This window comes from Lycium barbarum, chromosome 9 (genome assembly GCF_019175385.1).
Source record: "Lycium barbarum isolate Lr01 chromosome 9, ASM1917538v2, whole genome shotgun sequence".
Classification (NCBI taxonomy): domain Eukaryota; kingdom Viridiplantae; phylum Streptophyta; class Magnoliopsida; order Solanales; family Solanaceae; genus Lycium; species Lycium barbarum.
Window position 1 is genome coordinate 33962624 of NC_083345.1, and position 14962 is coordinate 33977585.

Sequence of the window (14962 nt, forward strand, 5' to 3'; positions counted from 1 at the left end):
CATCGTGTTTTTCATGAGCGTCCCCCACTAGTTCCACCACATAGAAATCTGTGCCTTTTGGAGTTTCTTCGATTATCGGCACATAATTGTTTGGGTAGTTGTGAATACTACCTTCTCCATGGATTATGACCTCATGGCCTCCCCATATGAATTTCATAGATTGGTGAAGAGATAACGGTCTAGCTCCAGCCATGTGGATCCATGACTTTCCCAGTAACATATTATAGTTGGCAGCGATCTTAATGACTTGATCATTGGTGAACTCAGTAGGTCCCATTTAGACACATAGATCGACTTCTCCAACGGGACCACGTTGGGATCTATCAAACGCTCTTACATTAGTGCGGCTTTGACGGATTTTTCAAATGTTATAACCCGGTTGACTGAGGAAAGACTCAGGATTGATGACGAGGCCAGCCCCATTATCGACAAACACTCCGGTCACGATCTTGTCTCGACACTTCACCGTTATGTATAGTGCCTTTTTGTGTGTTGTTCCCTCTTTGGGTAACTCTTCATTGGTGAAGGAGATTTGATACTCTTCTATGACATGGGGTACCATATCAGCCAGGTTCTCACTACTCATGCCTACGGGGACTTGAGCTTCATCCAGCACCCTAATCAGAGCTTGAAGGTGTTACAGAGAGCTTAGTAGCAATGCTCATACAGATATTTTGGCTGATATCTTCTTCAGATGTTCAATGATGGAATATTCTTTTGGTCACACTCTGCGCCAAAATTCTTTGGCTTTACCTTCAGTGATGGGCCTCCTTTGATTTCCATCTCTTGGTGCTCCTTGGGCCAATTCTTCTTGAGTGTAGCATCTCCCAGATCAAGTCATACTATGGGAGTCCGCCGCTTGGACTATAAATTCTTTCTTTGGGGCAAACACTATCTCTTATGATATTGGCGCCACGACAGGAGCAGGGTTCAGTACCTTGAATTGTGGGCGCTCTTGAATTGTGAGCGAGGCCACCATTTTCTCAAGTGTTTGACAGGGTCTTGGACCAATGGTGTGCATACATCCCAATCCTCTTTTCGTTCAATCATGTGAATAGTATCATTGCCGTTATTAGGCAAGTTATTAGTATTCACATTCGGTGCTGCGACTTGAAGAGCGATCTTCCTCTTATTGATCAGATCTTTTATCTTATGCTTCAAGTTGATACAGTCCTCGGTAGTGCGTCCATTCCTGCCGGAATGGTATGCACATGTCTGATCAACTCGGTAGAAGCAATTTTCGAGATTGGCAGGTTTTGGGGGAACAATATGGATTAAACCGGTGACACTCAACCTTTCAAATAGTCTAGTTTATATTTCCATCAATAGGGTGAATACATGGGGTGGCTTCTTTTTGAAGTTGGTATGTGATGGTTTATATACGGTAGAAGGTAGTTGGTTTTGATAGTTTGGTGTTAGGCTATTTCGTGGAGCTCGGTAAACATGTGTGAGTTCTAGGCAATCTAGATGTGGAGCTTGGTAAGTAGGGGCAAGTGTTTGGAAGATTGTTTGTGGAGCTTAGTAGGTTGGCGCGGGTGTTTGAAAGTTGGGTTGTGCATAAAAGACAAGACAAGCATATGATTGTACGATGTTGGTAAGTAGCTACCAGGAGGTGGTGATTGATATATTTCGAGGGTAGAACGTGACTCCTCTCGTCTTCTAGCTTTTAGGCTAGGTATATAGGAAACATTTGGCACATCCTCCTTTTTCTTCTTAGCAGGCCCCACAGTATTTTGATGGGCCTCTTTGTTGGCTACACTGATGATTCTTCCAGATTTGAGGTCGTCTTCTATAGCCTCTCCCATCTCAACAAGTTCCTAGAATAGCCTTCCAGCCATAGACAACATTCGGTCATAGAAGTCCCATTCTTGTGATCGGATAGAAAAAAACTAGCTCTTCTATGCTCATGGGCGGTTATACTCAGGCGGTTTTGGCCCTCTACCTTGTTGCGCACTCGAAGTAATTCTCGCTGGATTTTTGTTTGACATTTTCTAGGTAGTAATGGTCGATCATGATTTTCTACGTTGAATCGGAACCTTTCCCTGCAGGATTCTGCCATATCTTTCGATATGGCCCAGCGGTGCATGTTTTGCTCGGTAAACCATTCAGAGGCTTCTCCGGTTAGACTTCGGCTAAATAGCCTCTTGATTAATGTTCACGCTGACTAATTGGTCACAGTGGGACCGCAAGTGAGCTTTGGGATTACCCGTCCCACTGAACATTTCAAATTTGGCCACTTTAACGGCCTCGGATAAATCCATGTTAGGGTGCGTGCAGCGATCGTCATAACTTTGGCCAGTTGCCTTTCCAGAGGCCTTTGTAGATTGTTCGAGCATCTCCGCCATCTTGCACTCTATGTCTTTCTCATTTTTGTCTTGCTCGACTTTCCAAGCCTTTTCCATCTTCTCATAATGGTCGAATTTGTTATTCTCTGGAGAAAAGTCATTTGGAGTGAGAGGGGTGTGAAATGATACAGTTGGGTGTGCAGGGCGTTTTCTGGGTGTATAGGCAGTTTACAGAGTAAGTAAGGTGATCGTGCTTGGACGAATAATGGAATTGGTGTGAGCAGGTTGTGGTGCTTGGTATGAGGGCACATAATGAGTAGTTTCGGGGATTTGGGTAATGTCTACGGGTGGTAGAGTGTGGTATGGTGTACCAATATGGAGAAAGTGGGAAAGTGGTGGGGAACTCAGAGACGGAAATGGCGGAGGAGGCCTTTTTGCTTCAGCAGACATTTCTTTGGCCGCTCACTACCTTCTCTTGAAGGTCAGCAACTTTCTCAAATAACATGGCGATTACATATCTTCAGAATGTAGTGCCTCCTTTGGGTCTGGGGATTCGGAAGACCTTAGGACGAGTTCGTTCTTATCGCATTCATTTTCCGAAGTACCAGTCATTTTTTCTTTGCCTTTGTCTTGTTCGGAAAGAGATGCTGTCGCAGTTTTGGATCTAGTGAAGTAGGCCAACATGACACGACACAGATCAACCCTTTTTATAAGAAAAAGAAAAACTCAGATGCAAGTAACGTTAGTACGATAAGTAATAATAAACAATACAAGATATCACACATAATTTGCAAGTAAGCTTACAAAGCATAGAAAAAATTCATGTATTCGATCCAAATACTTGATTGATCCTCCATTTTGAGGTTTTGGTATTTTGGCCCTTTGAATGTTTTGGGGATTTGGTTTGGGAGTCTATGGTTGACTAGCTTCTTGCAATGTCATCGGGACTTTTCTCTTTGAGTGATCCTCTTGATACTCTCTTTCCGTTAAGCTGGGAATATATATTTTATATAATATAGGGACCGAGTCTTACGTAGACTACCAACGTATCCCTTCATGGGAAATCAGGCCCTTTCATAGTTTGGTTTACATAAAATATTTCCTAATTTTGTTCGACCCAAAAGCTTTCCCGGACCAGGCCCGATAAAGGCTTCCTATGTATCTCTTCTTGGGACATCAGGTCGGACGTAGTTTCTTTACATATAAATAGGGAAGATAACATTTGATTCAATGAAAAGGGACGTCTAAATCTACCCAAAAGATGACCTCTCCTCGAAGTCATGGCGGGTTGTCGTCCTTACAACCATGCATTTTGCTATTGCCTTTACACCTAGTAACGAGGAGGGAGCACTACCCGAATTTCCTCAGTGTGGACTAGATGCTCCAATTCAAACTTGAAGGCTTCGTATTCTTAAATGTAGTGCCTTAGTGCTCCAGAAGAGTAGATTCCCCTTCGGCTTGGTCCTTTAGACGAGGGTTTCCAAGTAGCCTTGATTGGGCGGGCTTTTCCAGTGCTTGCCAGCTTCTGAAAAATGCTTGCGTGCTAGTCTTTGAAGATAGTGAAGTCATAACACCATACTCGAGTGTCCAGCGTGATCCCTTCACTAAGGATGATTAGATCGTGGACCAATAATGAGTGTGGTCCCCATATGTTGCAAATTATCTTGTCGTCAATCAGTCTTATGATCCTCTTTTTGAGGGCCACACATTCATTGATGGTGTGGCCAGGTTGATTTTTTTTGGAATGGGCACCTTTTGTGCGTGTAAATTAGAGTGCATGGTGGGAGCCTCTCGTGATTAGAGCATACATCCACATAGGTGTCATTTTTCGTAGATTACCTCGTATCGTACAGGTCTTGGTTTGACATTTTAGGGGCATGCATGGGCTTTAAGGGCAATTGCGTAATTCTCATCTTCAGCAACTGAGGCAGCGGTGGTGGCCTTCTTGGACGGCCAATTTTGTTCTTCCTCGTAAGGTTTGGACTTCTCCTTGGGAGTCTCAATTTCTTGTTTGGGTGTTTCGGATTTGCTGAGAAGCGGTATATAGCTTCGTACCGTTCCATCGACCTCATCTGATAGGTTCTCTGGGTATCATTCCATTTCATAGCCTCTTTTGGTGGACTTCCGGCCAGGTCTAAGATTTGATCGGCCTCTTTGATCTTTTCCTTGGCCAAATTGATCTTTCCTTCCAGTCTACGGGTCTTCTCATTGAGCGAGCCTTCACTTTTTTCCTCACTAACCAATTTGTCAATAGGGGTAGTGGCACTTTGGCTATCTTGAGCATCCACGGTAGCAAGTCAACCTTTTTGTAGAGCTGCAAATGGTTAGTCATTTGGCATGTGGTGCTCTTCGGCTGTTTTGGTATTTTTTTTGTGTTTTTCTTTTAGGAAGTGGTCGAAATGTAGCATCAATCAATCATTTAGACGGAACATAAAAGCATAGAGGCATGTAATCACATAAATCATATAATTGCAACAAATTATGCTACGCCATTCTTAAGACCTTCGAACAAGGCCCTTCTAGTCGTTTGAAACATGATTGTGTCATTTGTTGAGTCGAACCATTGCTCCCCATAAATCATAGTTTTCATTAATAATATTTTCCCCAAAGGGGTTACAAAATGTGACAAAGCCGATAAGGGGCTATAAAAGTAAAAATAAGCAGAATGGCCTCCAATGGAAGACGATGATGCTCTATCAGTCCGAGTTTTCTTAGCCCTTCGAAGGGCGGTCTGAATCCACGATGAGTCAATGTAAGCAATGGCTCCATCAAGAACCCTCTCTCTGTTAATGTCATGGAGGTGGTCTCATCCATCGCCTTCTTCATGCGATCATCGAGATCCTCTAAGCACTCACGTGTGAATCCCAGCTCATGTGTCAAGCTAGCTATGATGGCTTAATCATGTTCAATCTTCTCTAAATATTTGGCATCCCTATCATCCGCTCGCCTCTGGGTTAGCCTCCTCTTGATCTCGACTTCAGAAGGCTTGTCTTGGACACAGTAGTATAGGTTGGGTCTGGGAGTGGGGGCGCCTTACAAATGTGCCCTCAACCAATCTTTATATCCTTTTTCGCATCCAGGATGAAACCTAACTTGAGCTAAAGTCTCGAGACCCCCAATGATTCTGCTGTTCCATTCCCGGATGAGGTCCCCCACACCTTAAATCTTGTCTTCTTCATAATCGATCACATATTGACCCATGTTTCCTACTTGGGGTATCAATTGGGTTCTACCAAATTGTTTCAAGACTCTACAGGCGTATAAGGGAGGATCCCTCGAATTCCCATGAGTAGTAGGAATGGGCATTTCCTTCCTCTAACCATAACATAGTTGGAAATGAAGTCGGGGAACATCTATCGCACGTTGTCTTCCCCAAGTCTCAAGAAGATGAAGGCCCAACCCCGTTTGGTCTGATACCTAAAATTTGCACAGTGGGATTTGAGTCTATCCTTTCTATTTTGGTTGCTTTGGTATTAGGACCCTCAAATCTGTTCAGATGTTTGATGATCCACCAGTGTAACACTAGTTTGCACCCTTGGAAGTACCTATGATGGTTTTGGTATTGGCCTAAGGCTCGATATATGTCGGCAAGTATCAGGGGACCAAGTCAAAGTATTTGGTTTCTTTATTTGTGGTTATGCCATGAAAGATAGCATGGGTGATAGAGATGACTCGACTGTCTATGGATTGGTGTCTATCTTTGGGAAAGACCATGAGTCCCAATAGGCATATGTCAAAGGCTACGGATCGAATAGCTTCCCAATCGGCAAAGGCTTGGAATTCTGTGAAGTAGTCGAAGAATACCCTTTTGGTTTCGAATTGGTAACACAAATCCTTAAAGGCTATGGTTGGTCCGAAGATCTAATTGGCATAGGCTAAGGATAGTAGTTTTAATATTTCATCGGGGTAGGCTTATGTGGGATTAAAAGGTTATTGTCAAGTTTTATCTTCCTTTTTAAGACGGTTCCGTTGCTATCCTTTCAATCTGAGATTTCTTCCAAAGTTGGGGTCATTTCTACATCACCAAATCTAACACCATTCTATCACAGTCCCAACATCTGGTAATTACTTCGATTAGCTCTCTACATCTAAACAGTTGGTGACTTTATTTTGTTGTGCTTCATCTAACCAGTCCCACCAAATTCTCGACATCTATGATGCCTCAAGGACTATGTCGAACTTTAGGTTGGTTGGAATCTACAAAACAGAACACAGTTAATCCCCCCCCCCCTCCAGGGACAATGAGCTAACAAATATCTCATAATCGTGTTCCAATTAGCACATAGTGGGATGCGGTGTCTTCGTGTCATAGACCATCTTGAAACAAGTAGTCTCTTAATGGGATTAGAGATGTCTCAAATATCTAAGCCCGTCTAGGTAAGCATGCGCTAGTCCGTTGGGATTTGGCTTCACTCTATCCTAGGCAATACTAGAGTGAGCTTTTCAAATGACTTTGGGACTTGAGCGGACTACTCAAGGTGAACCATTGTCGGCTTTTGGATTACCGCGAACCAACTCCGTCTTCAACATGCTCCAAGGAAATAATTTGGATTTCTAGCAGAGGATCAACCGCGAACCCGCTTGTCACCTTTTGAAACCATGCAGTTTTTTGCCAGTGTTGGCGAAATTTATGATATGCATGCAACGATAGTTATATATGCAAGAAGGAAAAAATTAAGCAAATAATCACATGATATTGAAACCCTAATCGTTAGAACCTAATAAAAAATCCCCATCGGAGTCGCCATTTGTTACGGTTCACTTTTACGCTAGGCATAAAAGCTACTTCGAAGTTGTGACTCTTTTGGATTTATTATTTTTTAGAGTCGCCACCTCATTTGTAAGGGTAATTAGAAAAAGGAAGTTAAAGGGTTTAGTCAAACAAGAGGTAAATCCTTTTAAACTAGAGTTCGAGATAAGGGTTTTGGTGATTTCTCGGGGAAGGCATTAGATACTCCGATATTTAGAATTTGTAGAATACGGTTGACCTTCGTGCTTCAATGTGTGGTTTGTGATTATTTGGTTAAAATGGTTTAAAATCTTGTATGTCATGTCATTGTATATCATTTTGAAACAATTTGGCAAAAACAATTTATTTGAGAGGAAGTTGAATCCTTTTGGAAAATGCACATAAAGTCTAAAAAAGTCATTCCATTTCTGGACCAAAACACGCTCAAGACTTTTCTTGACTAGAGTTCCACTTAAATTTGGTCCAAATGTTATGTCCTTTTTATCTTTTAGTTTTTCATAAAAATTGGTTCCAAATATATGTCCTTTACAAAAGATGTCATGTAATTTATACAAGTTTATTGAAATATCCTTTTTCAATTACACGTCATTTATCCATGTCACTTATACTTGAAGGCCAACCATATCCTACTTAGAACCCTTTCCTCTAACTTAGGTCCAAATAGATTTTCCTTTGTTTTAATTCAAAGTGGGCCTGGCCCATAGAGTTAAAAAAATGGAATAATTACGGCCCAATACCCATAAGCTATCTAGTTTACCAAAATTAGCCCAACAATCCACTTCTTACCCTAAATATCCCTTCGCCAATCTAGTTTGCAGCCAGACCACCGTTTCATACCTTTCTCTCTTCCTTCTCTTCTCTTTTCCTTCTCTTCTCTCTCTCACCACTCGCCTTTCTTCTCTCTTCCGTCTTCATTCTACACCATTCAGACCACACAAAATCACTATAAACAGAAGAACCACCAAATCGAAACCCATATTGTTCTTTGTAACCCAGTTGCTTCAATCAATTAGAGCTCACCAAAAATGTTAGAATTTGAACCACATACTCTATACAATTTTCTTAGGTTTTCATATGTGAAATTGAAAAAATGCAATTGGGTTCTAATTTTGCTTCACTTTTGTCTTTCATTCAATATTTGAAGTTTCTCGCATAACCAGGTGGAAATAAAGAGGTGTTAAAGTGGATTTTGTTAGTCATCTAAGGAGATGCATATATATTGTATAAAAATGTATAAAAGGTGCATACATGCACCATTATACACTGATATACATTATATATACATCTTTTATACAATGCTTATACACCTTTATAGAATACGAGGTAGCATAATACTGTGTGTAACACTATATAAGAGATGTATATGCACCTTTATACGATATTATATTTATACACTATATTTATGTATATTTATACATTGTATATAGATATTGGTTTGTGATGGATTTATAATTGGTTCTTTATCTCTTCTTCTCTATCTAGATTTTCCTTTTTTCCCTTGTTATTCGAGATTTTTCACATTAATTATTGTAAGTCGTGAAGGTGAATTATGGTGTTTTCTGGTGGTAGTTGGGTAGACCTTTTCTTTTATTTTTATTGCGGATTGGGGTTGTTGCTTTGGTGTTGTTGTTCTTTTGGAGATGAAAATTGTTATGTTGTTGGGTATACCTAAGAGGTCTTCTTATGCTTGATTAAAAAAAGACGCTGGATAAAATCGATCTTTTCAGAAAAAAGGTTCATAACAAGTTAAATCGGTCTTTTCAGAAATATATATATATATATATATATATATATATATATATATATATATATATATATATATATATACACACACACACACACACACACACAAACACACACACTACACTGCTTCCATTTGTTTACAGAAGTAAATGAAAATTACTTTCCTTTAGCATATCTTTGAAAGAATGTCATATTTATCTTTCGTTGGGTCCGATTTTTGAAATAGTGATGGGTTCCTATTCGTTCTAAACAATATACGCATCGTTTTGCCTATTTCGTCTAAGTTCTAACCAAATGGGTTCCAATATTTTCAATCATCCTCTACAAGTATATATTTACATATGCAAAAATAAAAGAGGAAGAGCGGCTGGTGGGCCTACCAAGCCCACCAGTTAACCATTTTCACCCATGGTTGGGCCTTCAAAGATTCTATTCGGACTCAATGGAAAGAAAAGGATGTTGGGGCCAGAGGCCCAAAACTGTGGCTCGTGATAATTTGGCCCAAATGGTCCACATTGTAAAGTTCCATGCAAATAGGAGAGATGAAAAGGAAAGATGCGGTTAGAGAGAATCTATGCTTAATAATTAACTTAACAAGAAATTAAAGAGAAATCAACTAAGCATGATCACACATAAGGGTACCTTTATCGAGTATAATTCAGTGTTTATGCTGAAGTAACATAAGAGGAATCAAACAAGCAGATGGAGAGACAGGCCCATACATAACAACAATAATAGCAACAAGCCCATTAGAATCCCACCATATGGGGTATGGGGAGGGTAGAGTGTACGCAGACAGGCCCATACATGCTAATAAGAAAAAGAAATCAGCAAGCCCAATATGATGTTGTGTGCAAATAATGACCGGAAGGCCCAAATTAGTTATTAAAGAGATAGCGTTTGTAAGGATAGGCCCGATTCAGCTAGTATCTATTCCAATTCATGAGTAAAACATGATATACCCTGGGTATACACGATATACAATCCAATATGCTTGGTATATATGGAGCATATATATTGTATGCCTGATGTATATTCAACCACAACAATACCAGACACGAAGGGAAGAGAAGAGGAGAGGCAATAAGTGCAAGTATGGTATAGCATTCCCCTTAAATCAGTCTCAGACACTCATGTATACACATATATATAGATGATATACACCAATATATTAAACATGTTCTCCTTAGGGACTATTATAGTGAAGAATTAGTCACACATCAACTCAAAATTTCAGTTCATTTAGAGGAAAGGGAAAGAGCACAAAAGTTCCATGAGGTGTGTTCATTTCATAAATATATGGTATACACTTAAAGTCCAACTTTCAAGTAGAGCATTCAAACAAAGGAAACACTGGTTTCAAGGTCTCAAGAAGACTAAACAGAACACTCATTGACAAGGGATAAGCACGGCAAAAGAGAACCATTTCTTTTAAGATCAAATCATCAAGCAGACCTTTCTACATTCCAAAGACGTAGAAGAATTCAGACTGCAGAAAAATTGTCCTAAGCATGAAAATATCAAAGTAAAGACATGTCTAATTCCCCAAGTCCATAACATTAGGAAACAATAGGGCAGGACACCACAGAAAACACCAAAGAAGGAACAAAACCTATACATGTATAGTACTATCTTTACACACAGACTCCAATATTTCATTTCAACAGGTCATTTTTTACATAGTATTTCCCTTTCCTATTTAATGGAAACTTAGAGGGTCCCACAGAATTATGATTTTACAAGAGAGGAACCCCAGCAGCCTAGGATCAGTAGTACTAGGTCGAGTAAATGTCACGACCCAGCTAGGGGCCGCGACGGGTACCCGGAGCAATTACCGAGCACCGCTCACTCTACTGCTTGTTTTGCTCATTTAATACGCTTTTATCAATTTTACATACCAATTGTAGGAAAACCATATTTAATCAAAACATAACTAATTTATATACATTTGCCTCTCGGCCATCAAAATAATATACATACATATGAAAACATCTTGTGAGACCATCTAACCCACACTGCGTATCTACGAGCCTCTACTAACATAATGAATACATAGACGGAACAAGACTCCGTCATGCCCAAAATATGCATATATGAATGTACATCAAAAGAATATCCATAAGCACCTCCGAACAATAGAGTGCTATCTATCAGCTGACAGCTACTGAGGACCTGGACCAAGCTCTCCTCCTTGTCTACCTGTGGGCATGAACACATCGTCCGAAGAAAGGACTTCAGTACGAATATTGTACCGAGTATGAGAGGCATACATAATGAAAGGAGACATCGATAATATGGGGATAACATCAACATAAGACATCTGGATCTGACTGATAATCATAAATGAAGTAATGCATGCTATCTTACTCATACTCATCATCATAACATGTATGCATCATATGCAAGCTGCCCGTCCATGTCGGAACGGTGTGATAATCAATAATATTAGCCCGCGTCCAGGCCTCCCGCGTCCGGGGTACCATCTCATGCCGCCCACTAGTGGTGTCTGCCCATGCCCGTAGGTCGTGGTGTATCCGTATCGCCGCCCGCCGAAGCGGTGTCTGCCCGGCCAACTAGGCCCGATGTGAATCCAATCATGACATGCTTAACGTAAATACTCATAGTAATATGCTTATCATAAAATACTTATCTTATCATAATGCGTGTATAAGGCTCATGATCAACTTTACTTTATCGGGGTGACGTAAGGTCGTGATCCCCCGGTTACATTATGGAACCATTATGGACATTCTACCTCACCTTGAAATGTCTAGTACATAAGGTGAGTGTAGGCAAGGAATAACATCATCATCATTCTAGTGTCATCATATCGTATAACTTATCTCATATAAACATACATATGTATAAGCTTTTAACTTCTTAGAATGTAAGAACTCATGAATGGAATAGGGATTCAAGCTAAAAGATTCATGCCGTTAGAAAGAAGGACTAGCCTCACATACCTTGGTCGCTTAGCTAAGATATCGCTCACTTGTTCTCCGTCGATATCACGTCGTTACCTTCATAAGAGAATTCGTATCAACATTAGTAAACTAACTATAAGAACGCATCGCTAATTCTAGGAAAAGTTGGGCAGCGTCTCCTTTGCTCATACTACTTGTCTCACGTTCTATATCAACTCCCAATATTCATAATATTATTCGCAATATCATAATCGACAATCATCATTTACGCGCGTTTAGCAAAATCCACCATTTTCCTCCAATTTCCCCCATATTTAACCTTATGACTCGTCTTTGCGATTTCATACATTTAATGCCCGTTTCATGATATAAACATCATTTATAACGTATTTGTACTCACAACACTTCAATATTCATAGTTCAATTCCACTATCATTCATTTATGTCACTATTCACTCAATAATGACCCATTTCTATGTTCTTTTACATTTCAAGTGTCTAAGCTTTCCAATACTTCAAACAACATGGAATAATCATTAAACTTACCTTGGATGATGGTTGAACAATCCTTAAATTGAAATACTTCAATTAGGCAAAACCCTAGTTCCACCTTCTTTGAAATTTCTTCACTTAGATGATCCTTTGTTGTGTTCTTACACTTGATTCCATGAATTTGGTGCTGATAATCTTAGGTTTCCTTGTATTTTCTTGATATTCTTAGAGTTGAAGTGTTGAATAACACTCTAGAGTTTTCTTGAAGTGTTTGGATGAAAAATGATGTGAAATGGGCCTAAGTGCCTCTTAATAATCCCAAAATCTAATCTTTAATGAATTCTTGTCGAGATGAACAGTGGTCGTAAACCACCATATACGGACCGTATTTTGATTTACGGTCCGTCCTCAATGGCCGTATTTAATCATTTTAAAAACGGAAAGTTTTGGCTGAGGAACATGGCAGTTTACGACCTGATTTACGGACCGTAAACCAGTTTACGGGCCGTAAACTGGGTCGTATTTAACCATATTTAACACGTTGACAGAAACTTAGAATTTTTGGTTGATGGAAGACGATTGCACTACACGGTCCGTAAATCACTTTACGGGCCGTATAGTGCCATATACGACCATTGGGCTGAAAATTTTTTCGCGACTTTCTTATTTCCAAAAATTCATAATTATCCATTCCCGACTTAACAAAACATCATACACTCAAACTCTTCATCATTCCACTCATCATACAAGTACGGAGAAATTTCTGAGGTGTAACATTCTTCCCCCCTTTTGGAACATTCGTCCTCGAATGTTCGACACTCGGGGATTCTGGAAAATTTTTGCCAGAGTTTCCTTTGTAATTTGGACACTACCTTCCCATTACAACAACCCACAATATGTTCGCCTCACAGGGCTATATCACAATATCAACACATTTATGGCCACACACGACCAAAAACATAAAATTAAAACATACATACCTTACATCATCGACATCTCATCTTGAATCTCTTCTGGGGATTGGAACAAATGGGGGTACATAGATTTCATCTTCTCCTCCGCTCCTCAAGTCATTTCTTCCCGATTATTGTTCCGCCATAGAACTTTGACTGAAGCAACCTCTTTATTCCGAAGCCTTCGTACTTGTCTATCCAAAATGGCAATGGGCATTTCCTCGTATGTTAGCTTCTCTGTTACTTGCACATCATCAACCGGAACTATTCTTGTTGGGTCTCCAATACACTTGCGGAGCATCGAAACATGGAATACTGGATGCACGGATTCGAGCTCTGAAGGCAAGTCCAATTCATAGGCTACTCGACTCACCTTGTGAATGATTTGGTAGGGTCCGATATATCTGGGACTTAGCTTTCCCTTCTTGCCAAATCTCATCACTCCCTTCATCGGCGATACCTTCAGGAACACCCAATCGCTCACTTGAAATTCCAAATCTCGTCGGCGATTATCTGCATAAGACTTTTGGCGACTTTGAGCTATTAACAGTCGGTCTCGAATCACTTTAACCTTTTCAACTGCTTGTTGGATCAAGTCGGGGCCTATCAATTGTACTTCTCCGGTTTCAAACCATCCAATTGGAGATCTGTATTTTCTTCCATATAAGGCCTCGTATGGAGCCATTTGAATACTGAAATGATAGCTGTTATTATAGAAAAATTCAATAAGAGGCAAATGCTCATCCCAACTACCACCAACGTCCAGCACACACGCTCGTAGCATATCCTCCAAGGTCTGAATACTACACTCGGCTTGTCCGTCGGTCTGCGGATGGAACGCCGTGCTGAGTTTAACTTGAGTACCTAGACCTTCTTGAAAGACTTCCAGAACTTAGCTGTGAACTGCGCCCCTCTGTCTGTGATAATGGCCAAAGGAATACCGTGAAGTCGTACAATCTCCTTGAGATACAATTTAGCATAATCTTCCGCTGAATATGTGGTTCTAATGGGGAGAAAATGAGCTGCTTTCGTGAGTCTATCCACGATCACCCATATAGAATCATACTACCCTCGCGTACGGGGTAATCCTACCACAAAATCCATATTAGTTTCTTCCTATTTCCACGTAGGAATCTCAATTGCTTGCAATAAGCCTCCTGGTTTTTTATGCTCGACCTTCACTTGCTGGAATTTTGGGCACTGTGCTACAAATTCTGCTATGTCTCGCTTGATGCCATCCCACCAATATATCAATTTGAGATTGTGGTACATCTTGGTTGCACCTGGATGAATAGAATACCGGGAATAATGTGCTTCCTCTAAAATCTGTTGGCGCAAGTTTGCCACATTCGGTATGCATAGCCGGCCTCGATATCTAAGAACCCCTTCTATGGAAACTTCGAATGGAGACTTTTCCTTTTCCTGAGATAGATCTCGATAGTGGCTTAACTGAGGATCTTCATATTGCCGTTTCTTCACTTCTAGATTCAATGATGAAACTGTGGGGTCATTGATGCTAATACTTGCATCTCCTGAATCAATTGGCCGTACGCCGAGACTTGCTAACCGATGGACCTCACGAACCATTTCTCGCTTTTCCGAAGGAAATCTACATAAACTACCCATCGATCGGCGGCTAAGTGCATCTGCTACTACATTCTCCTTCCCTGGATGATATAGAATGTTCACATCGTAATCCTTCAGTAATTCTAACCATCGCCTTTGCCGCAGGTTCAACTCCTTCTGTTTGAAAATATATTGAAGGCTTTTGTGATCCATATAGATGTCCACGTGCACATCATATAAGTAGTGTCT